Raw genomic sequence first — 24,132 nt, 5'->3', positions numbered from 1 at the left:
CTCAGAAACACACCAAAGATCATGCTACGCAGACCGCTCAGGGAAGCAATCAGGAAACAGCCACACCAGAAGAAGAATGCCTTGATATTGAGGCATGGCCTGCCTCAAACAGGAAGCCTCTTTTTCTTCCTGCTGCAGAGGCAGCCAAAGGGCAATTGCACAGGGCAGGGCCCACCCAAGGCGGAAAGACTTAAGTACCTGCTGCAGTGCAGCAAGCTGCCACAAGGGACAGCAGGATGCAAAGCCTCAGAGCAGGCAGAGCAGGACAAGTGCACACCCTCACCTCCCCCACAAGCTATGGACTGTCACCAGTACTATATTTCACTTTCTTCATTTCTGTAAACAGTTCAGTGACAGGTGAGTGAGGAGGTAGAGGTGTGTATATGTGTATGAGCACATGGAGGGGCATTTAACGTGGAGGAGAGTGCATGCAAGGGCGAAAGCATTTTGCACCCTGCCTCCGGTACACTGAAGTCTTGGGCCACCACTGAAAAGGTCCCTCATTCAATTATGGATATCTGCAATTAAAAGGATTTCCTGTAGCAGAGGCAGGAAAGGCTCTCTGCCTGAGACCTTGAAGAGTCACTGCTAGATGGACCAATAGTAAAAGACATCTCCACATGTCCATATCTAAGGATCCTATGAAGCCTAATCTCTCATAATGACTATTGTCAGCTCTTTTGGCCTTCTCATCTTTGTTACCTTCCTTCTATCTTACATTCTGCCACTCACTTGTTCCTTCTGTTTTTCTTTCTCTGTCCCACTGTTTACACTTTAAGCTCCTTTTTATTTGAAGTTGTGTCTCTTCTCATTTTGCCCCTTGAACATCTTTCCTTCTGTTTTTTCTGTTCCTGCCGAATCACATTACCTTCCTTTCTTCTGTACCTTAGATTGTTTTCTACAAGAAGGATCTGTTTTGTTTCTTTACCCAAGTGCTTATTTGTTGAGCTGCTACAGAGAAGTGCAATAAGTACATTCACTCCAAGATGGCTGTCACACTGCCACTCCCTCACTCTCCCATCAGGTGGCCTTTTTATGACAGTGCTCTCAAATGTTTTCAACACTCCCTCTTACACACTTCAAATAAAGGACTCTCTCAAAGTAGAACGTTTGAAAAGTTCCCAGCCCTAGCTGATTATGTTGCTTCAATCATAGCCATTCCTTGAACAACCATCAAATAGCCAATAATCTTACCACTACTGCCTTGCCCCGTAAAACTGACAAAACTAACAGCTCAAAACTGGGAAGAAGAAAAAGGATATTTAAAATGAGCAATAATTAACAAGCCTTCTCTGGTGGAAAAGTCCCTTGCTTGGGATACCTTTCATCCTAACACCTTATTGTGGGGATATTAACTAGTGAAGTGTCCACCACACTGAAGTGTACATTAAATTTTTCACTACACCCTTTTTAATGGCCCCTACATCCTTCCTCTTTCCATCCAATTGTGTCCCTACAACTGTACCAAATTTGGTCCAAATTGGATGCCACTTGCATGTCAAATGATCATGTGTCCACCATCTTGAATCAAAGTGGATTACATCATTATGAACTATGCTCTTGAGCTGTCCCTATGTGTCCATACAGCTGTAGCAAATTTGGTTCAAAGCAGTTGGGCACTTCACAAGTTAGCTGAATTGAACCTCAAATGTTTGAACCTCTTGAACTGGGGTGGATGACATCATCACAAACCATGCTGTTGATGTGTCCCTGTATGTCACTCACTACAACTGTCCCAAATTTGTTTCAAATTGGTTAGATGGTCCACAAGTTAGCCCACTTGAGCCTCACATGTTTATGCATCCACCATCTTGAACTGAGATGGATAACATCATCACAAGCTAAGGGTGAAAGACATCATCAAACACTATGTCATTGGCCATCCCTATGTGTCCTTACAGCTGTGGCAAATTTGGTTCAAATCAGTTTGGTGGTTCACAAGTTTGCCCACTTGAGCATCAAAAGGGTAAATGTCCACCATCTTGAATTGGGATGGATGACATCATCACAAACTATGCCATTGAGATGTCCTTATCTATATAGTTAATTCAGTTAGCCGGCATACGTGCCCAGGATTTGGTAGCAGAACTCTCATGACACCTGTTGCAAGAGTTCCACCGCCAAAGGGCAAGAGTTGCGGGCAAGAAAAATGGCAGCGGGTGGTAGTAGCGGGCCACAAAATGGCCTGAGGAGGCGGGCTCGGCTGGCCGCCAGGAGGCGGCGGGACGGGCTGGCCAGGTCAGGCCGTCCCGGGTAAGGACAAGGAGGCGGTGGTGGCCCAGCCTGGCCTGGCCACGGGAAGTGGGAGTGGGAGGCAGCACCGGTGGCAGGATGGCCGCAGGAAGTGCCGGCGAGAGGGATGAGTGGGAAACAGGTGACAGCGCGAAGCCCTGGCTCCCGCTAGAGGTCAGGGTGGGAGAGAAACAGGTGGTGGGACTTTGCCACCTGGGAGAAGGTTCCCTGTTCACCACCCGCTGAGGTAAGATGCACAGTGAGGGTCTGGGGGGGAAGGAGGAGAGGAATGGAAGGGGAGGGAGGACAAGGGAGAGGGGAGCAGGGAGGGAGGGTGAGAGAGTGTGGGGCAGGAGGGGGAGGGGGTGAGAGAGAGAGGGGGTGGGAGGGCAGGGAGCAAGAGAGAGGGGAGCAGAAGGGCGGGAAAGAGAGAGTGGGTCAGGAGGAAGGGGGAGGGGTGAGAGAGAGAGGGGGGTGGGAGGGCAGGGAGCAAGAGAGAGGGGAGCAGGAGGGCGGGAAAGAGAGAGTGGGGCAGTAGGGAGGGGGAGGGGGTGAGAGAGAGAGGGGGTGGGAGGGCAGGGAGCAAGAGAGAGGGGAGCAGGAGGGCGGGAAAGTGGGGCAGTAGGAAGGGGGAGGGAGGGCAAGAGAGAGGAGAGGGGGAGAGAGGGCAAGAAAGTGTGGGGCAGGAGGGAGGGGAAGGGAGGGCAAGAGAGTGTGGGGCAGGAGGGAGGGGAAGGGAGGGCAAGAGAGAGTGGGGCAGGAGGGAGCAGCTGGCCCCAAAGAGCGCACAGATGCTCTGTGTGGGTAGGCTAGTGTGACTCTAAACCTTTATTCGATTTATTGGCATTCCAAATTTGATAGGGAAAGACACACACACACACACACACACACACACACACAGAGCGATATGTGATCTCATAAGACTACTGGGAAGTCAGTTAAAAGTAAATGCCTTTGTGACATCAGCAGTCATCACATCTGTCATTGGCTCTGAGTTCTTTGCCTCTTTCCTTAGGCAGGGTGGCTGCTAGGCATGCCAAGTAGTCCTCCTGAGTGGAATGTGGAGTCTGGTGGTGCAACTATTGCACAGGCCACCAAGGACTGCTTTCCCCCTAAAACAGGTGAAATCAGAACAAGTGCAGTTCTGAGAGTGGGCATTGGAAGGAGGCTTTCTCCCAGGTGAAATGCAGCATATTCTCCAAGTGGATTATTTCCCTCAGCTTCACGATGCTATTTCTGATTCATGACAAGGTGGACAGATTCACCTGTTTGCAGACGTCTGGAGTCTGACCACAGCTGTGAAAATTCTGCATCAGAACACCAGCAAATGGGACTCCTTTGACTTCTAGCAGCAATGGATTGAATCCCAACTGCAAGGGAAAACATTAGTTTTACAGCTACACAAGTGTGAGTAGCAGGGCGCTTGGGGTGTGGGGACAGTTATAGGAGACAATATAACTTGCAGAGACAACGAACTCTTTGTAAATGTTTAGTGCCTCTTTCAAACAAATGAAAAACAAAAGCTGTAATTTCTTCTGCTGTTTTCAAGGAGTTGGGCTGCTTTTGAACTACACTGGTCCCTTTTGGAACAGAAGATATATGAAATTAAGCCATCAAAAAAAGGGAGAAAGTATTTGTGCATGAGTGAGAGAGAGACAGTATAAAGAAAAATATTTAAAATGAGATTGTTTGTTAAAGTCACTCCATTTCAGCAATGACTTTCCAGTGGCTTAACAATGTAAATATTGTATCATGGGGAATCATTGTACTTCCAGAAATGTAACAGTGTGCCCCATGACAGCATCCTTGAGAGGCAAGAGAGCTGCTCTGATTCTTGTGCTGAAAGCTATAAAACTTCAATGTTTAATGTTCACCATCAAGACTACTTCTGTGTTCCATCCAAATGTGTGGTGGCCTTTGAGAATTCCTTCAAGTCCAGAACTTGGGTAACTGTAACTATATCTGAAATGAATAATCACAATAAGCTTTGAGTCCAAGGAATTTTCAAGCATTTCAGTACAGAAAACAAGTATGGTAGGTCACCCATTATTTATTACACTGATATCCAGTTCTTTCTTTAGAAGCTCACAGCAGCTTATATAGGATTCCTAGCAATTTACCATCCAGGCATCTATCAGATACACACCTGCATAGCTCCAGCTGTTATTTACAACATTGGATATTTCCAAATTATCCATTGGGGCAAAGCTTTAGCAAATAAACTTTGTATTATTCCAGTTAATTTTATGTCCTGTAGATAGTCATAGTAGTTTGATGGATATGTTGGATAAGGGAATATCAGGATTAAATCTTGTTACTACATAAACCTCATTTGACACCTAGCCAGTAGGAGCATGGGAGCCATTAGTCTGTTACTTCTTCTGATGATGCTCTGTGACAATTCATATATAGGAAGAACATGGGCAGATCCAATGGCACCTGAGAGATGACCAAATGAGAGGAACCAAGCTATTTGCCCACCCACATTATTCCTGTATCCAAATAGTTCAAGAATAATGTAGAAAGAAGCTATGAAGAAATGGCTCTCACATTGGTGCCAGGTTAGTGTGAATTGGGACTCAGTAGGTGGCCTTCTGGAGTATCAGTTCAGTTGGGGTTATAGGTGATTTAACTGCTACGTTAAGGGGAAATCTAACCTGGTAATTGCTTGTTTGATCTGGTTTTATCATGCCTTTCTGCCTTGACCAAGGCACTCAAAGTGGTTTGCAATATTGTCATGTCTCCTACCAATGCCAGAGGAGCAGGGGGAGTTCACTGGGGTGAATTCCTGACTGAAAGGAATTCAAATAGGCTGTCACCACTTTATTTTAATGTGGGACAAACCACTTGCGCCCAGACCCAAGTAGACACGGACACACATTACTTTGGTGTAATTGGCCACTTTTATTGAGACTTAATTTGTATTGTGCCTGCAAGGCACTCAGCTCAGATTGGCACTCCTCCCCCCAACGGTGCGGTCCCTAGCAGGCCAGCCACGGCAGTGGCCGCCTTCGCCTAAATGATCATGGCAATAGCACCTTGGCTCCAGGCGGCTCCACCGCCCTAAAGTGGGGGTGCCCTTCTCTTTACCAATAAGGATTTATTACTAGATTTTTTTAAAAAACAACAGTATACAATAATTGTCTCTTCGAAAAGCAAATTGTAGGAGAGAGAGTTTTTATTAAACCAGGCAACTCAGATTCCAAGCAATGCAGTAAAGAAAAATAACTTCCTTCATATGTCACTGAACTGGTCTTAATTTGTTACTCACAGCGGCTTCCACAAGGCTTGCTTCTATTAATGTGTTTGTAGGTCTGGTTGTTTCATAGTATAAGAGACAAAATCTTCCAAAGATCTCCAGGTGTAGATCTCACAGCTAAAATAAAAGAAAGTTTGGGTGAACATCTCACTGGTGGTTGGGACACCTGAACATAGCCCCATGGGCCCAAAGATGCAGAGGCAGGGTGGGGTCCATTTACCTGGCCAAAATCTGTTTTGTTGAGCGTAGGCTATGAGTGAATTGTCCCTTCATCTGATACTGAAAATCCCAAAACAATGTTTTTCAGTGTCTTCCCTCCATAAACCATCTTCAAGCAAACAGGGCAATATCTCTTTCTAGTGAATGGAATTACAAGTAATTAACTGCTGAGTGATAGTAAATACTTGATAGAACACCAGTATACAGTTCCTGAGAACAATATGTGGCTATACCCTTCAAGTAAACGCAACAAAACAAAAACCTATAGCTGTGCTGAATGTTAGTGCCCCCATACCTCCTGGCACGGCGCACAATAAAGAAACACAAAATCAATTCTTATGGGAGAAAGGGCAACAACTTTATCAATTGGCATAATTGAATGGTAGGAAGAATAAACTCCACCCCAGCAGTGTGGGCCTAACACTGGAGTCAGACTTTCATCATCCTAAAGCCTTTTGGGTGACACATCCTGGGTCAGAGCCAGGAAATAGGGCATGCTGCTTCCTGGTCCTCTTTGCCAATGCATTGGGGTCTGGACCTTCTGTGGACTTCACCAAAACAAACCACACAGCCTTTGAAGTGATGGAGCCCAGGAAGCAGGTATGGGTGCCAATCATATCCTTGAGCCATGAAACCTCTAAGGTAAACCACCCACCTGATTTAAATAATCCTAACACTGTACAAAGCCCACACTGCTTCTGTCAAAGGGGAAGGCTAGTCTCACTTGTCTTCCCCTGCCCCCATCCAAAAAAACCCTCGTGTCCCCACTGCAGGTCAAACAGGTAGTATTCACAACCTGCAACAGACAAGTGGATCCCATCCAGCTGAAATAGCTCTGGTCGGGAGAATTTGAACTGAGGGTGACAAATAAATGCCCCCCTCCCTACCTACCTACCCATATCCTGATTGATCTTCCAACTGGTCCTTTTGGCCCCTCTCAAATTAACAACTCCCCTCCTATGCTGTAGCAGATCCAACCATAAAGTAACTAATCCAGGTATCTATGCCCGGATCAAGGCAAATTCATACTGCTCCTTCTGCACCAAAGACACACTCCACAAAGGCAAACCCCAGCAGCTCAAAATAATCTGGATGAATAGCAAGGAGGTGAAAGGCAGACTCAGTATCACACTTAGCAAGGAGTGCACCCATTCCACAACTCCGGACAACACAAACCACTTTGTCCAATGATGTGTAATGAACTAAGTACTAGTCTTCCAGAATGCCATCATTAACTGAGGAGCCTTTCAGAAAGGACATGGGTGTATTAGTCTATACTCCCCAGGGGCCTTTTTGGGGACCACACCCAAAGGGTAGACCCTCAGGTATGCTGGGGGGGAGCGGAAAGGGGCCAGGTACCCTACCTGCCGCCACTTCCTCCTTGACAGTCTTATTTTGCACGACATCTTCCATTTCTGCCACTAACTGAAGATTGGGTGCCTGAAACACAATGAGCCGGGTCTCACAATAAGTGAGACCCTGTTTGGGGAGCTAAGCACACACAACCCCTGGAAGCTCCAGCATGCCCTGCACAAGTGTGCAGGGCATGCTGGCAAGACCCCCGGAGCCGGGAGGCGGCTTTTTGCCTCCCTTCCGGGGGCCTCCTCATGAATAGCCACGGTGCGGAGTCGCGCCGCAGCTACTCACAATTTTTAAAGGCAGGTTTGCGGAGCGCTTGCTCCGCAAACCTGGTTTAAGGGCAAGGGTAGTTAAACCTGGTTTAAGGGCAGGGGTAGTTAGGCGGGTTACCTGTTTAGGAACCACTGGGTTCACAGCCAAGCCCGGTGATTCACACGATGGGACGAAATTTTGATTAATCCCAATTTCATCCAACCGTGTGAATAGCCTCAATGTGCTGTAACCTACAAAGGATCTTAAAATCCAATGAAAAACCCTCCTGAAGATAAGTTGTATCTGACTCGGATGGGTAGCCCACCAACAAATGGGCAAGCAGCCCCAGCCTTATGTGTCTAGGGCCCTTTTACACAGCTAGGGGACCAGACTCTCCCCCTTTCTTTGGGTTGTGTGGCTTCCCCATTGTGCATCTGCTCCATGGCTTGCTCCTGCCACAGCTGGAACTGGGGTGTCTACCACCGCAAACTCCACACACTTGGCAGAATCGACATGAGTTCCATGTGCAAAGCCCACCATCCCATTTTAGGCCATACCTGAGAAGCAGGCGGCCACCACTGCCCAAACCCAATTGCTGGGAAAGGTCAGCACCCCAAACTGACACCTCTGTAAACCGCTCATGTCCTCACCCACCTGTGAAGCAGCTACTTCTGGCTGTAGATGGGTCTCTGTTGGCGGACCTGGAGCTGGTGGAACTCCGTCGGTGGCATTAACGGGTCTGGGGTCATAGGCAAAGTTGTCACATCTACCATATCTGGAGCAGCCCCGCCAGGGTGCTCAGAGCCCTTCTCAAGGGCCACCAATCTGTCAGAAAGAAGCTGAAGAAGTCCATACTAGTAAAAAGGTCTGCAGTTTGCAAGCATATGCATGTCCAACCTCTTTGTGACCCTAGTCTTTTTCTCTGTCTGTGAGGTATAATTCCTCGTGTTTACCAATGGGAGAGTGGATTTCTGGATTTTCTGGGGAAGGAATGGATTTTTCCAGGCTTTGTGATATTTTTGATGGTCTGAGGGTAGTCTAGAACATGAGCCTCACTCACTCACTCATTGGGGCTATTCTCACAATTGCAGAAAATCGGGCTAGCCTCCGCTAGCCCGATTTTCTGTAACCGTGAGAACCACCGGGCTTGGCTGCGAGCCCAGTGGTTCTAGAGTGAGTAACCCGCTCAAGTACTCCTGCCCTAAAACCAGGTTGTGAGTAGCCACGGTGTGGCTCCACGTCTCACCTACTCATGAGGAGACCCCCGGAGGGGAGGTGAAAAGCTGCCTCCCGGCTCCGGGGGTCTCCCTAGTATGCCCTGCGCACTCGCACAGGACATACTGGAGCTTCCGGGGGCTGCGTGGCCCCCAAGCTCCTCTGCCCCCACTGGCTCCATCATGGAGTCAGCAATCGTGTGGGCGGCCGATCCGGCCACCCAGGACTCCTGCCAGGATCGTCTGTGGGGAGAGAGGGGCTAGCCCGCTCTCCCCGCAAAAGTGGCAAAAGCGGGTCTCACTGATCATGAGACCCGCCTCATTGACTCACTTACTGAAATAAAACTCCCATACCAAACCACAAAAACCAGAAACATGCCAATTTCACAGGTAGGTTCCAGACCTCAGCCACACAACTACAAAAATCCAAAACCCTCGAAAAATTAATGTCCAGAAAATGCAGGAAAACTCTCCTTGGAAAGCATGGGGAATTATACCTCTCAGACAGAGAAAAAGACTAGAGTCACAGAGAGATAAGACATTCATGTGCTTGCAAACTGCAAGCTTGTATGTGTGTGTGCGCACGTGCATGTGGACACACAGACGTAGGGTTTGTGCACAAAAAAACAAATAACACATAGAGGTCAAGAATGGAGACATGATTCCCCTACCACATTATGTGCTTCCCAGATGTTTGAAAAGGACTAATTTTTTCCTCCACATTTGAGACCATCTCTGTCTGTTCCAAAAGTATGTAGATAATTAATGTACGGAAATAAATCATAAATAGTGGTGATGGATTGCCGATCTGCCCAGCAATGCTTAAAGGGAACAGCTTTCACCCATTTTAACTTCTTTGACTCTGAAAGACAGATTAACCTTTACTTTCATTGTTGCTGTACAGCCCTTTGGGATGCCTTTAAATGATACTGTACTATGAAGCACTCAGCTGAGATTTTCAAGACCACCAAAGGGGGCTGCAGAGGCCCAATTCACATTAATTTTAATCACACAGCAAATCCCTTTGGCATTTTTAATAATCTCATCCTAGAAATGCAACAATTCTTGTTTACATTATGACTGAACTCCCCCCACCACACAAAAAAATTATTTTTTTTATCATTCCAATACATAAAATAAACTTAATTCTTATAAGACATAAAAATATCTCTCTCTTGCTGAATGGGGCCTCCTGAGAGCAATGAATGCAATGGTGATTGACAAAAGGATGGCGGGGCTTTAATTTCCATTTAGAAATGAGGGGGGAAATCCCAGTGTCTTCTAGTTAAAGCACAGTATGTTCCCACAGATAAGGGAGACTCTGCTGTTAAAGAGGTTTCAGTGGCCCCATGGTATTTTCTGCTATAAAGGAAGTTCACTTTCATCATAGTTCATCATCCTTTAACTTCATGAAAAACAACTCTTCAAGGGTTCATCAGGGCCCACTTCCATCATTCTGGGAATGAGGGAGCCAGGGTGGTGTGGTGGATCCTATGTGACCAGGCTTGCCTGAGGCACTAATCCCTGCTTTGCCATTAAGCTAACTGGGTGACCTTGGGCTAGTCACTGTCTTTCAGCCGACCCTTTCTCACAGATTTGCTATGCGGATAAAAATGGGATGACCTCAAGTGAAGCTCCTTGGAGCAGGAGTGGGATACAAGCACACAAAACAAAGAAATATTGGGGTTTTGAAACAAACTGTTGGGCTTAAGCTGGCATGGGAGAAACCTCTTGTGTTTTTCCAAACTGAGAATGAGGGTAATAACTGGACAAACAACTGCGTAATAGGCAAAGAGGCTCTTTTTAAAGTGGTAAAAAGTAAAGTTGCACCGTCGAGTTGGTGTCGACTCCTGGCAACCACAGAGCCATGTGGTTTTCTTCGGTAGAATACAGGAGGGGTTTACCATTGCCATCTCCCATGCAGTCTGAGATGATGCCTTTCAGCATCTTTCCTATATCACTGCTGCCCAATATAGGTGTTTCCCATATTCTGGGAAACATACTAGCTGGGATTCAAACCAGCAACCTCTTGCTCAGTGGACAAGTTATTTCCCCACTGTGCCATTAGGTGGCCTGTTTAAAATGGTGGCTCTCTTATATTTAGCAGAGTGTCGCAACATTCCTCATTCAGCCTGGCATGGCATCTCTCACAGTGGCTGCTTGTGGTAGTGTCTCCCTGTGTTTCTTTCCTTTTTCTTTTCTTTTCTTTTTCAGAATATGAGCCTTGTGTGCAACCACTTTTTCTTCCCTTTCCTCTGTAAACAATTTCAAACATTTATTTGTTGAAAAGTAGTATATACATATAATAATGACAATAATGAATAATAATGGCCAACGTTCTGTGCAGTGCAACCTCAGTGTGAAAAAGCCGCCAGGGTTGCTGCGCACATAAAAGGCAGCCCCGAGGCTGTTGCAAAACAGTCCGCAGGGAATTGCTTTGCACTATTCCCATTGCTTCCAATGAAGGTAGCGTGAAGCTAGTGCCTGTGCACTGTTTTAAGGAGCTTTGCATTAGCCAGCCTCTGCAACACCCCCAGGGGTGCCTTTTACATGCATAACAGCCCTGACAGTTTGCTGATGTCAAGGCTGCACTGTGCAGAATGCTGGCTACTAATAATACCACCCTTTTATGAGAATCTTCTGTTTCCAAGGTACTACAGGTAACTTTCCTATCACAATGGATGTCAGAGGATGCTTCCACAAATGGCAGATCTTTATCCATCAGGTAGAGTTTTTAAAAGAGTACAAGTATATTTGGGCTGAGCTGACATCCGTGCACACAGTGCAAGGAGATGCAGGTGGTTTGAGCACCACCTGTGCACCTGCACTTGTTTAAACAGCTGCAATGAGGTTATGCCATAAAGCAGCAGGGTTCAGCAGTAAAGACTCCACGCATGGAGTAGCGCAATGCACTGTTCAGTGCTGCCGCCATGCAGCACAACCGCCTTGTAGCTATTTACATGTGCACAGGCAGTATGCTGATGATAGGGACAGAGCTGGATCTTTTCCATTTGACTCCAGGAGGACAATGCCAGTTCAGAACCAGTGTCTGGGGTCATTGATGGACTGAATGGCTAGCTGTAGACTGAATGTTCCAATTACTTGCAGCCAGAATTACCTTGATTTGGAAGTACCCTATGTGTCAAAAGCTTAACATTTCAACAGTCTAAATGCTGGTTAGCATGATGTCAGCACAAGAGATGTGGGAAATGCGGAAGGCAATTTAAGTATTTCTTGTAGCACCCAGACTCTTATATTTGTTTGTTTTTAAATACCATTCTACCAGCATAAGCGCAGGACAAATGACACTGTGAAAATGGAAGCCGTTTTTCATAGCAATAGAGGACTATAGGAAGCTGCCATATACTGAGTCAGACCATTGGTCCATCTAGCTTAGTATTGTCTACACAGACTGGCAGTGGTCTTCTCCAAGGTTACAGACAGGAGTCTCTCTCAGCCCTACCTTGAAGATGCCAGGGAGGGAACTTGGAACCTTTTGCAAGCCCAGTTAGCTCAGTGTTGTCTCTCTAGCTCAGTATTGTCTATGCAGACTGGTAGCAGCTTCTCCAAGGTCGCAGGCAGGAATCTCTCTCAGCCCAATCTTGGAGATGCCACGGAGGGAACTTGGAACTTTCTGCTCTTGCCAGAGCAGCTCCATCCCCTAAGGGGAATATCTTACAGTGCTCACACATCAAGTCTTCCATTCATATGCAACCAGGGTGAACCCTGCTTAGCTAAGGGAACAAGTCATGTGTGCTACCACAAGACCAGCTCTCCTCCCACAGTCGAGGTCTCTTCTCCTACATCTCCAAAAAGGTGATTTGCTAAAAGCAGTACATACACACAGAGCACAATGCCCAGGACAATTTTTGTTAGTGGTTAACAACTCCGCATCTCTGCTCATCCTTCTAGTAAAACAGTTTCTCAGTACATGTTATGGGTGTGTGTGAGAGAGTCCTGGACTGCGCAATGCCATCATACCCTACAAAACTGCAGAGATGAAAACAGAGAAGCTCTACTGTATGACTAACACTCACATTCTCCCACCAATGATACTGCAACTGCCTGAACCACCCCCCTCCCCCCTACTGCTACATTCTGTCCAAGGCAATTCTCTGCCAGCCTGCCATATGCTAGTCAGTTACTCCGCAACAGCCTGTCCTCCTGTGTGAACTGACCATAACAGTTTTTAAAAAAACTTAATAGACTGTTTCATCTCAGAACAGATCTGATAAATCCAAGACTTCCAATGTTTGTTATTTAGATAGGCAATTATGGAAGGGGCTGGAATAGAAGGAAGGTGGTGTATGGCATTTTGTGCAACACATGTGCTTTGGCATGCATATCCTCATGCACTAGAGTCAAGATGCATCCATCTCACCCACTCCCATTTAGAGATTTAACTTCCAGGGACCAAAAAAGAGGGCTAAAACACACACACACAAAATCTCTAGTGTATTTGTGGGAGAGGAGAGGAGGAGAGGAGAGCTGGTCTTGTGGTAGCAAGCATGACTTGTCCCCTTAGCTAAGCAGGGTCCACCCTGGTTGCATATGAAAGGGAGACTAGAAGTGTGAGCCCTGTAAGATATTCCCCTCAGGGGATGGAGCTGCTCTGGGAAGAGCAAGAGGTTCCAAGTTCCCTCCCTGGCATCTCCAAGATAGGACAGAGAGAGATTCCTGCCTGCAACCTTGGAGAAGCCACTGCCAGTCTGTGGAGACAACACTGAACCAGAAGGATCAATATTCTGACTCTGAATAAGGCAGCTTCATATGTTCCTATGTGTGCACAAAACACCCTGTTTATCCCTCCTAACTGGGCAACAAGGTACGAGGGATGTGCAGAGCATTCCATGCTTGGAATATTCCACCTCAAAATGGAACATTCAAAATGGAACATTTAGAGTGACCCAAAGAATCCCCCTCCCCTTGGCCTCGTGAAGAGGGGAGGGAGTTTGTCCCAGCCCTGCCCTGCACGAGGCCCGATTGGCCCATTGGATTTGGGGGCGTGGTTTCGGCCGCGATAGGCCGATCCACGCCCCAGGCTCTTCAGTTTGGCCCAGGCATTCTTCTGAGAAGGAGCTCCTTATGCGAGCTCCTTCTTAGGCAGCAGTTCGGCGGGGACGCCCGATAGCAGGCGAGCAGCATATTCAGTGGGGCCTCGTAGGTCCGCTGTGGGCTACAGGAGGAGGCGGCTGCAGCTGGCGGCGTTCACGGCGTTCTGGGGATTTTGGTGCTCAGCCGATAGGCCGTCTCAACGGTGCGGGGAGGGCTTTAGCCCTCTGGTTTGTCGCCCCCCCTTATTTCCTCTTGTTTGCTGGTGGGCCCCGATGGTTAAAGCTTCTGGGTGGTGGCTGTAACTGGGTGGGGCGAGCGTTCCCTGGGCAAGTGACTCCCACTGGGGTTGTGGGTGTTGGGTGCCTTGGGCGGTGGCATTAGTTGGGTGGTTGGGTTGCATACAGGGGTGGCGGATTTCAGGGGTTTGCTCTCCTTTGTTGCATATTGCCTGAAGGTTTTGCTCTGGGTGCGAAGGCTTTGGGGGTCTCCCTGCTCCTTAAGGGCAGGCTTGGCAGTTTTCCTTTATCCTGCAGTATTGACTAAGCAGCCCCCCCTTTTTTTCAGTTAAGGGCAAGGAGTTTTCGAGATGCCCAGGAAAGCTAAAGAAAAGAAAGGGGGGCGGCCCATTAGGCAGCCCAAGAGGCCCACCCCACCGCTTTCTTCCTCTGACGAGGATGACAAAGAAATGATGCTCATCAGGGCCCAAATCAGCAGAATGGAAGCACTTGAAAAGGCCAAGGCTGTTCCTTCTGATAAGGGTGCTGGCTCGTCTGGAGGGGTTGTGTGTGCCTCCCAAGGTTCCTCGTCGTACATGAGGTACTGCCAGGACTCAGTTGCTAAAGTCTCTCTCCAACTGGTTGGACGCATTAGAGAAAGGCAGGTCCCCTGCGGGCCCATCTCCTCCTACAGAGCTGGGTGATCCAGGTGTGCCGTTGCCTAGTGGTCCGGTTCCAGGGCAGCCTTTGCCTGTGGTTCCACTGCCTGCACCGCCAGCGGATGCTGTTCCAGCGCTACCTTCACCGATGGTTCCGCTGCCCACCCCACCAGTGGACCAGTTCCCTGTGGACCCAGCCGCCCCATTGGCACCGGGTGAGCCTGCAGAACCTACACCCCCCGGCGGCACCGGCCAGTGGCCTTCTGTTCCCTGGCCGATGCCTGCCATGGGGGGCTGGGGACCAGCCCCTTACTGGTCCCCTTACACACAACCTTGGGGACTGGGTATCCCCATGGCTTTTCCAGGGGTCACGGCGGGCCTTCAGGGGGCAGCAGAACAGGTGTGGCTGGGCAATCAGCCCGCTCCAGGACCGCTGACACCACCTTCACAGGCACTTCCCTCTACAGTCACTGGTACTGGGGGGCTGGCAGGTTTTTACCCAATGGGTATATTGCCTTCTGCGCAGCACGCACCCTATGGCGGCATGGGACTACCTCTAGGTGATCATTTGCTCCCAGCAATGTGGGAGAAGATACTTAAGGGCGAATATGTTGACATATTTGCCTATTGTTTCGGGAGCCAGAGGTCAAGCACAAGGAGAGCGAATCCTGCAAGGAACATGAGGCTACCAAGCACAAACCGGTTGAGAAGACATGGAATAATTGGCTGTCAGGCTTTACCATTCACCTGGGGGTCATAGTGCAGGCTCAACCGGCCCGGGGCCCAGCGCTTTAAAAATACATGGACATTATCCATAGGGTGGTTTCTGACTTTGCGGGCTCCTCCTGGATCTGCTATGATGAAAGTTTCCGCATGCGGGCCGCTTTGGATCCCACTTTGCCGTGGGATGCCCCCCTTTAAGAGTTATGGTTAGTAATTATGTCCCCAGCCCGTCCAGTAGAAGGGGACCGGTCTGATAGTGGTCATATGCTTTCCAGACTGCAAGGGGTTTCTCCTGCCTTAGCTTCAGGCCAATAGTGGGTTCAACCCCACTTGGTCTGCTGGGAGTACAATAACAGTGGCAAATGTAACAGGTCACCCTGTCGTTTCAAACACTCTTGTGGGCTGTGCGGGGTGAAGCACCCGAGTACTGCCTGCCCTAGGGCCAGGTTTGGGAGTCCCGGATCTAAATTCCATCCAGGGGGCAATAGGAAGGGCCACCCCCACCCACTGCAGGTAAAGGGACCCAGCCCTATCAGACCTGAGGTGCTTGAGCGCCTGCTGGAGGACTATCCTGATAAGTCCGCCGCGACCTATTTGTTTTATGGTTTCAAAGAGGGGTTTAGGATTCTGTCCTTCTCCTGCCGGGAGTCAAGCAGGTCCCATAACCTTAAGTCTGTGGAGGGCTTGAGAGGTGGTAGTGTTTAAGAAAATTAATAAGGAGGTTTCGGCTGGTAGGGTTTGGGGGCCTTTTGACAGCCCCCCCTTTTCCCTGTTTGCGGGTGCCACCCTTAGGAGTGGTACCTAAGAATGTTCCAGGTAAATTTCGTTTGATTCACCATCTCTCATATCCCAAGGGGTTGTCTGTCAACAATGGCTTCCCCGAAGTTCTGTGTTCAGTGCAGTACACGTCCTTTGACGAAGCAGTCCGGATTGTTAGGGGCTGGGGAGTAGGGGCTCTTTTAGCCAAATGCGACATCGAGTCTGCCTTCCGCTTGCTGCCCGTTCATCCAGATGACTTTGATCTTCTGGGTTTCGCCTTGGCAGGACAATTTTATTTTGATCAGGCCCTGCCAATGGGCTGCTCTATTTCTTGCGTGGCCTTCGAAGTCTTTAGTACATTTTTGGAATGGGCGGTGCGGCAGAAGGTAGGTTTGGTATTTACCGCTCGTTTTTTAGATGATTTTCTTTTTGTTGGCAGGGGCAATTCTGGGGAATGTCTGCATTTGTTACGCTCCTTTACGGAGCTGGCAGAGGAGCTGGGGATTCCCCTAGCCAAGGATAAGACTGAGGGGCCGGTCACGCGGCTCTCCTTCATGGGGATTGAGTTGGATACAGTAGCGGGTTGCTCAAGGTTACCACAGGCAAAGTTGGAGGTCCTTCTGGACCTGGTTAGGGCTTTGGGGCGTGCCCGTAAGGCTACACTGAAGGAACTGCTGGTAGTAGCGGGGCACCTTAACTTTGCATGTAGGGTGGTGGTCCCAGGGCGTGCTTTTCTTAGGCATCTCTGTGATCTAACGGTTGGCCTTCGGGCCCCTCATCACAGGGTACGGATCACTGAGGGAGTTAGGGCTGATTTGGTGATGTGGGAGTCCTTTTTGTTGGACTTTAATGGAGTTACCTTCTGGAGGAGCGAGCAGCTCCTTGAGGCTGATTTACAAGTCCACACAGATGCGGCAGGGGGGCTGGTTTTGGGTTTACTTTAGGGGCCACTGGTGTGCTGCCCGCTGGCCTGTAGAATGGCTACAACTAGGGACTATCAGGGATTTGACATTTTTGGAGCTTTTCCCCATAGTGGTAGCAGTGCACATTTGGGCAGACGAGTTTTCTAACTCGTCAGTTAGGTTCTGGTGCGATAACCAGGCGGTGGTCCAGGTGATTAACACTCCGACTTCCCACTCCCGGAGGGTTATGGGGCTGGTTAGGGCCCTTGTGCTGCAGTGCCTTCGGGCCAACATCTTGTTCCAGTCCCGCCACATGCCGGGGATACGGAATGACATAGCTCACGCCCTGTCTCGTTTCCAGGTGAACAGGTTCAGGGAGTTAGCGCCCGAGGCTGCACTGCACCTGGACCCCATGCCTGCCTTTCTGTGGCATCTTGGCAGATAGAAGCCCAGCGGGCCATAGCAGCTTCTTTGGCGCCCAGCACCAGGGTGAGCTACGCGTCTAACATTGAGGCCTTTTCCCTTTTTTGGAGGGAGGAAGGCTTGGCGGAGGTTTGGCCGGTACCGGTTAGTCATTTGCAGCAGTTCCTGGTGCTACTACATAGGGCCGGACGTGCTGCGTCAACTTTAGGGGGCTACCTGGCCGCGTTGGCTTTCGAGGCCCAGGTTAGAGGGGTTGTGGATTCCTCCATCGACCCCCGGGTGAGGCGAATGTTGGAGGGTTGGTCTAGACACAGTTTCTCAACCACCGGTCCCTGGACCGCTGCTGGTCCGCGAAGGGTTGAGTGCCGGTCCCTGACTGGGAGTCAAACCCACCCCCCACCCCCGCCAAACAACTGCAATCAAGGCACTCACTTCCTCAATTTTGCACATGGCACAGAAAAGGGAGAGGAGTAGTATCATGGAGGTGCGGGACTCTGCTTCCGCCTTGCCTCCACGTGCTGCTGAAATCTTCCTACAGCTATCTTATTCCCTATCTTTACAGCTTCAAACTGTATGCGGCACGGGAGCATTGAGGAAAAGCTATGGCAGTGGGCGCTACTTGAAGGGCTGCTGGTTCTTGCATGCTCATTATTTGCAGCCAAAGGTTGATTAATTGAAACCCAGCTGCCTGTTGCGGCCGAGGTGCCTTGAGAGGAAACCCTGTTTCCTTCTTGCACCGGTGGGGTGTTGTGGTCCCTCGGCCCCCCATAACTCCCTGGTCTGCACTGCCGGTGGAAGACGGCGGTCCCCTTTATGACCTCGCCAGGGGGTGGAACCTCTGGCCGGGATCATGCCATGGTGAGGGCTAAGCGGCGGAGGGAGGGAGGAGGGCCGCCTTGGCTTGGACTTTACAGAAAGGGAGTGCAGGTGGACCTTCCTTGGGGGAGGAGGAGCAAGCATGCGTACCAAGGAGGGCTAAGAGGAGGAGGGAGGCGGTGTGGGGAGGGAGTGCGGGGGAGAGGCAAGAAACCATTTTGTGCATACCATACAAAAGGGTCATTGGATGAATGGCACTGGAATGAAGTTATCCTGGGGATTTGATGCCCAGCGTGGTTCGTGTCTGATCCCAACTGATTTAAAACCAGCTGCCTGTTGTGGCCAAGGCACCTTGAGAGGGAGCCATTTCTCTCTTGCATTTGTGGGGCGTTGTGGTCCCTCAGCCCCCTATAACTCCCTGGTCTGCACCGCTGGTGGAAGATGGCAGTCCCCTTTATGACCTCGCCAGGTGGCGGGGGGGGGGGGGAAGATAACCTTTGGTTGGGATCATGCTGCGGTGAGGGCTGAGCAGTGGAGGGAGGGAGGAGGGCTGCCTTGGCTCGCCTCGCAGCAACACGCGGGAAGCATGTGGGACCACATGAGCTACGTGGCCCCAAAGGCAGGCTGGTGTGATTGGTGCACGCAGGGGAGTTGGGAGGGGGGCACAGAAGTGCGTGCTGTGAGAGAGGATGGGGGAACACCTGCTACATTCTGTTGCACAAGCACAGCAGTGGCAGCTCTTGGACCCAGGTGACCTTCTGAGCGTGGTCCGGTGCACCATTGCTTCGCCCACCCTGAACAGTGCCTCGTCTCTCCAGCGAGGAAGATGAGGCATCCACCACTACAACACCCCCCTCCATCTCAGAATTCCCCCCTTCCCTTTAACACCAGGTCCCCACCACTCTTCTTCACGTTTTTTTCACCATAAAAAAAAAACATTCCCAGCACCTGCCACGTAACTGTTTTTAAGGAGTTTCGGAGGAGCTGCGCGGGTTTCATTAGGTCTGCCTCACAAAGTGCACATCTAAGAGCAGGATCCAGATCAAGCCAGGTGATCATGACCAAGCAGCATTGACACAAATGAGAGATGACTAAATTAATTTCAGTGGGTGGTCCTGACTAACGTCGTCTGGATTCAGTCCTGCTAAAACTCCATCTCCATCATGAGAGGGTTAAACTGTAGGCTTTGGGTCCTACTGACAACTTGACCAGCTCTCTTCTCCTCACCTCCTTTTTGCTTTGCTTGACATCCAGCCTGATGAAGAGTTTTGGGGAATTCAAAAGCTTGCTTGTGTGTTGTTTTTGTTGGCCCCATGCAGCTTTTGAATTTTTCTAATGGCCCAACATCTCCTCTCCGTTGAGTAATCACAAGCACCCCAACCCCACACATACTGAAGACATACTGGAGACATATTCGTTCACCCAGGCTTTTAGATTCAGGGGTTCTCAACCTTGGGTCCCCAGATGTTGGTGGACTTCAACTCCCATAATCCCCAGCCATAATGGCCAAATGCCATTGTGGTTGGGGGTTATGGGAGTTTAAGTCCACCAACATTGGGGGACCCAAGGTTGAGAACCCCTAATATTCCATGTTTGCAAAAGATTCCAAATTTAATGATTTTAATGCTTATATTATTTTAATTGTATACTGCCCAGAGATGCAAGTTTTGGGCAGTATAGAAGTCTGATAGATAGATAGATAGATAGATAGATAGATAGATAGATAGATAGATAGATAAACTTAAACTTGAAACCCCTTTACTAACTGCTGGTCTGGGAAATTGAGCATGAAGAATATAGCGGTCCTTGAAACTCTGCACGAAGAATTTAGCGGTCCTTGACTCCAAAAAGGTTGAGAAACACTGGAGGATGCCCTGCTGGAAGTGACAGTAGACGCCCGCTCACATTGGATCTAGTAGCCACCATATTGGGCCAATTGCCAGGCTGCTGTGGGTGCCCCTGGGAAGCTTCTCTCTTTCACGCAGCAGTATTGGTTGCCTTTTTGGGCGCCTTCCGTCCCGGGGAGTTGTTACCACGGAGCAAGGGGTTTCCCAGGGACTACTGCCTGTGCTTCTCTGATCTGTCTTTTTTGAAGGGGGAAGCCCGTTTGTTCTTCCGCCAGTCCAAAACCAACCAGAAGGGCAAGGGACAAGTCATTCGCTTGGCAGCGGCCAGCAACCCTCTGCTCTGTCCAGTAACGGCCTTGCAGTGTTATGTGGAAACGGGGCCCGCCCCTGGGGTTTGTGTGTTTCTACACAAGGATCAGACCCTGCTCACTCAATACCAATTTTTGGCTGCCATTCGGAAAGCCTTGACTGCAGCTAGGGTCCCGGTGGAGGGACTTACTCTGCACTCATTCAGGATTGGGGCTACTACCACTGCTACTCACATGGGTTTGCGAGAGGATGTCGTCCAAAGGATAGGGCGTTGGAAGTCCACGGTGGTCAGGCGCTACGTGCGCTGAATGCGGGCAGCATACACTGATACTGACACACTGTTTTTCTTGGCAGGTGCTGGTGGAGCAGCGGCTCCAGTCCGGGCCCTGGTGTGTGGCCATTCGCTGGTCTTTTGGGCCTTCAAGCGGACCAGCATCTCCCATTGGGGCACTCAGTTGGGATTTGGAAGGAGGGCCTCTGTTTATTGGTTGGGAATGCAGGGGATGCTGTGGAGTCAGCTGCTTCCCGCCATCCGGGACCATTTAGTTAAGTTCCCTGTGCCCAATGTTATCATCATTCATTTAGGCAAAAATGATTTAGGCAGGCGGACCGGCCTCTCTATAGTTTGGCAAGCCTCTTCCGACCTGGCGGTTTTGCAAAGATGGTTAGCTGGGGTTCGTATACTGTGGGTCAATTGGTTGCAATGCAGGGTTTGGTGGGGGGTTCAGTCTGGGTTGGGCATTGAGAAAGAGTGACGTAAAGCCTTGGCAGCAATAGGGAAATTGGGGAAGGCAGCCGGGGGTGAGGTATTGCTGCAGCCTGGTCTGGCTGCTCGCTTTCCACAGTTGTTCCGCCCTGGCGGCATTCACCTTTCCGAGATTGGGTGTGACCTGTATCTTAGCAACATCCAGAGGGGGCTTGCTGAATTTTTGAGAGGTATGGGGCAGGGAGTGACCTCCCTATGTGGCAGTAACAGTGCGGGTTGGGGGTAAGTTCAGGGATAGAACATCGATGAGCACCCTTGGAAATTTAAAAGGTTGATTGGTCAATTCCTCCTTTGTGGCCTGTGCGGCACGGGGAGAATGGATTGCCATGAAACCTGCTTCAGGACTTCATCAACCTTTGGGCTGTGCGGCCCGTGGTGGGTGAAAACCTGGAAGTATCCAGATCCCCTCTTCTAAAGGGGGGGGGGTTGGCTTTGAAGGATTTGGGTGGGGCGTACCTGCCTGTTTCCTGAGCCAGGGTGTGTCGCCCAGTAAGGCGCTGGGTAGGACCTTAGAGTCCTAACCCGGGCCTAGTTGCCCGCACTGTTTTCTAAGGGTGATTAATCACCTGGTGTTCCAGTCCGCCATGTCTGTTGTTCCTGTTAATAAAGATGTGGCCCTTTTTACCCATAATATGTCTATGTGTCTTCTTGGGCTGGGGTCTGGGGACAACTCACAGTCTAAAAAGAAACACAAGGCACAACCCAGCAACAGCCACCGAAAGGATGCTGTGCTGGGGCTGAATAGGGCCAGTTGCTCTCCCCCTGCTTAATATAAAGCGAATCATGGCTTTGAAACTCCCTCTTTGCCCATTTAGTATGAGGTTGACAGCACTGAGGCTGCCTTACGAGCAGCAGCCCCGATGTGTCACTGAATGTCTCCATAACACTGTGCATCATGTTGGTCACTGTACCCAAATTGTATGTGTGTTGAACATGTGAATAGGACTTGGGTAGATTCAAGCTGGAAGCACAGCTTTCTTGAACTGATGAAACTAGGCTGCTATCTACTTGTGAGTTTATGTTCCCTTCTTTCTGTTCCCACCTCCGAATAAAATTTCCCTACACAGAGGGAAATGTTCCTCATTTTATGAACACTGCTGGGCATACTGAAAACTGTTAGTTGATGAGGGCTGATTAATGGCTCATTAGCTTCAGCAAGAAGACCTTAAACCCAGTTGTCCTCAGGCTATCTATTGCCAATGCACAGTGATAATGGCACCCGCCCTTATGTGGGAGGCAGCAAGAAAGTTTTGCCTGATTCTATATGAAAGAAGCTTCAGTTATTTATTTTGTTTTCTTTAATCATCAGGGCTGGTAGATCATGGTATTGTGCATCAATATTTTATTTTACTTACTTACTTATTATATTTGTACCTAGTGATGTTCACGGAACTGTTGAGGTACATTTCGACGCTGGGGGGGTGCCTCTTATTCCTCCTGCCGCTTTCCCCCCACCAGTGTCCTATTTTAAGCAAAATCCATGGAGTGGCAATGTACCTGCCGCCCCTTCCGCCGTTCTTGGCTGGAAGTGGTCGGAAGTATTGCCTGCGCGTGCACCCGTCGCATGCACATGCCCGTTGTGCATGTTGCATGCACGCACGCAACGGGTGCACGTGCAGGCGATACTTCTGGCCACTTCCGGCCAAGAATGGGGGAAGGGGCAGCAGGGAGGTATGCTGCCGCCCCATTGATATTGCTAAAAACAGAGCACCAGCAGGGGAAAAGTGGCGGGAGGGGTAAGTGCTCCCTCCGCACCCCTTAAAGAGGCACCCCCGACATCAAACCTTCGACCCGGTGCTGCCTTTGAACCAGTTCGGAGGCCTTTAGAATGGCCTCTAGACCGTTTCATGCACATCCTTATTTGTACTCCATCTTTTTCCCCCAACAGAAAAACTCAAGGCAGCTAACAAAAGAAACATGCAATACCAAGAGGTCCAAACAGGCCAGTGGAAAGGACCTCATTCTCTCTCCCTCTGCTATGTTGGCCCATGGTGAAGTCCAAGGGGCAAGGTGCTTGGTGACAGCTGGCCATGGCAGATGGATGAAAAGGGCCACAATGTTCTTCTGCTGAGTAGCCAAGCAGATGACTTCCTCTGTGTGTGCTGTTTGCCTTTCTAAGCATTCAGCCTATCCAGTTACAAATGAACAGTTTCAGAAAGATCTGATGATTTTGAGCCAAAGCTCCAGAAGTGCTCTAACATAGTACTGCACTGTATGGAGAAGTCCTTGCAGAAGTTCCACACATACACACATACTTCAGAGATCCCATGTATACAAGATGTTTCCAGTCAAGCACTGTAGATTGTCTCCAAAGAAAGCTGATATTGTAATGGCTTGCCTGTTTTGACTGCCTATAAGCAAAATTATATTTACTTAAAGAGCCAATACTATTCTAAAGTTCCTTATTTCTCCTCACAACATTCCTGTAAGGCAGGCCTGCTCAACTTCACTCCACCCCAGCTGTTTGGGACTACAACTCCCATAATCCCCAGCTAAGTGGCCAATAGCCAGGGATCATAGGAGTTGCAGACCAACATCTGCAGGAGGGCCAAAGATGAGCAGCCCTGCTGTGATCATTTTAATTTCAATTTTATATTAAATGGCCATGACTGTTTTAATTGTTAATTGTTATATATTGTTTTATAATTTTTGTTTTCATTGTTAACTGGTTTTAATGGATTTGTTTTTAATTGTAAACAGCCGTGAGCCATTTTGGAAGGGCGGTATGAAACAAAAACACACCAAATAAATAAATAAATAAATAATGACTCCACCCACTCACCCTTGCTTCCTACGATGTCAAAATTCCCTCCTGGTCACCTACATGCTGTTACTTCTTTTTCTGCCTCCAAAGTGATTTTCAAAAGCCAGCTTTTCAGTAGAGGCATGGCCCTGGCCCATTAGCTATCATCCCCAACTGAAACAATGCCCAAGGACATAAAACTGCATTTGCTCACATTAATCAGTTGCTGACCTTTCAGGAACTGTATCTCTCTAAACCAGGGTTGCACAACTTGGGCCCTCCAGCTGTCATTGGACTATATGTCATTGGACAATGGCTGCAGACCCACCATCTGCAGCCATAGTGGCCAATAGTCAAAAAAGATGGGAGCTGTAGTCCAC

At 49.2% G+C, this 24,132-nt stretch overlaps 1 long non-coding RNA gene across 1 annotated transcript in view; it reads left to right on the top strand.

Annotated features, from left to right (window-relative positions):
- The window catches only part of LOC128351791 (uncharacterized), a 49,124-nt gene extending 25,398 nt beyond the window's left edge, over positions 1-23,726 (top strand). Inside the window, exons 2-3 of the long non-coding RNA XR_008320042.1 lie at positions 11,187-11,260; positions 22,898-23,726. This is a non-coding gene — a long non-coding RNA (uncharacterized LOC128351791). The remainder of the gene's footprint in view (positions 1-11,186; positions 11,261-22,897) is intronic.
- Positions 23,727-24,132: the final 406 nt, after the last annotated feature.

Source organism: Hemicordylus capensis, chromosome 3 (genome assembly GCF_027244095.1).
Source record: "Hemicordylus capensis ecotype Gifberg chromosome 3, rHemCap1.1.pri, whole genome shotgun sequence".
NCBI classification, from domain to species: Eukaryota; Metazoa; Chordata; class Lepidosauria; order Squamata; family Cordylidae; genus Hemicordylus; species Hemicordylus capensis.
The sequence above is the reverse complement of the archived record's forward strand: the minus strand, read 5'-3'. Positions and strand labels throughout refer to the sequence as shown.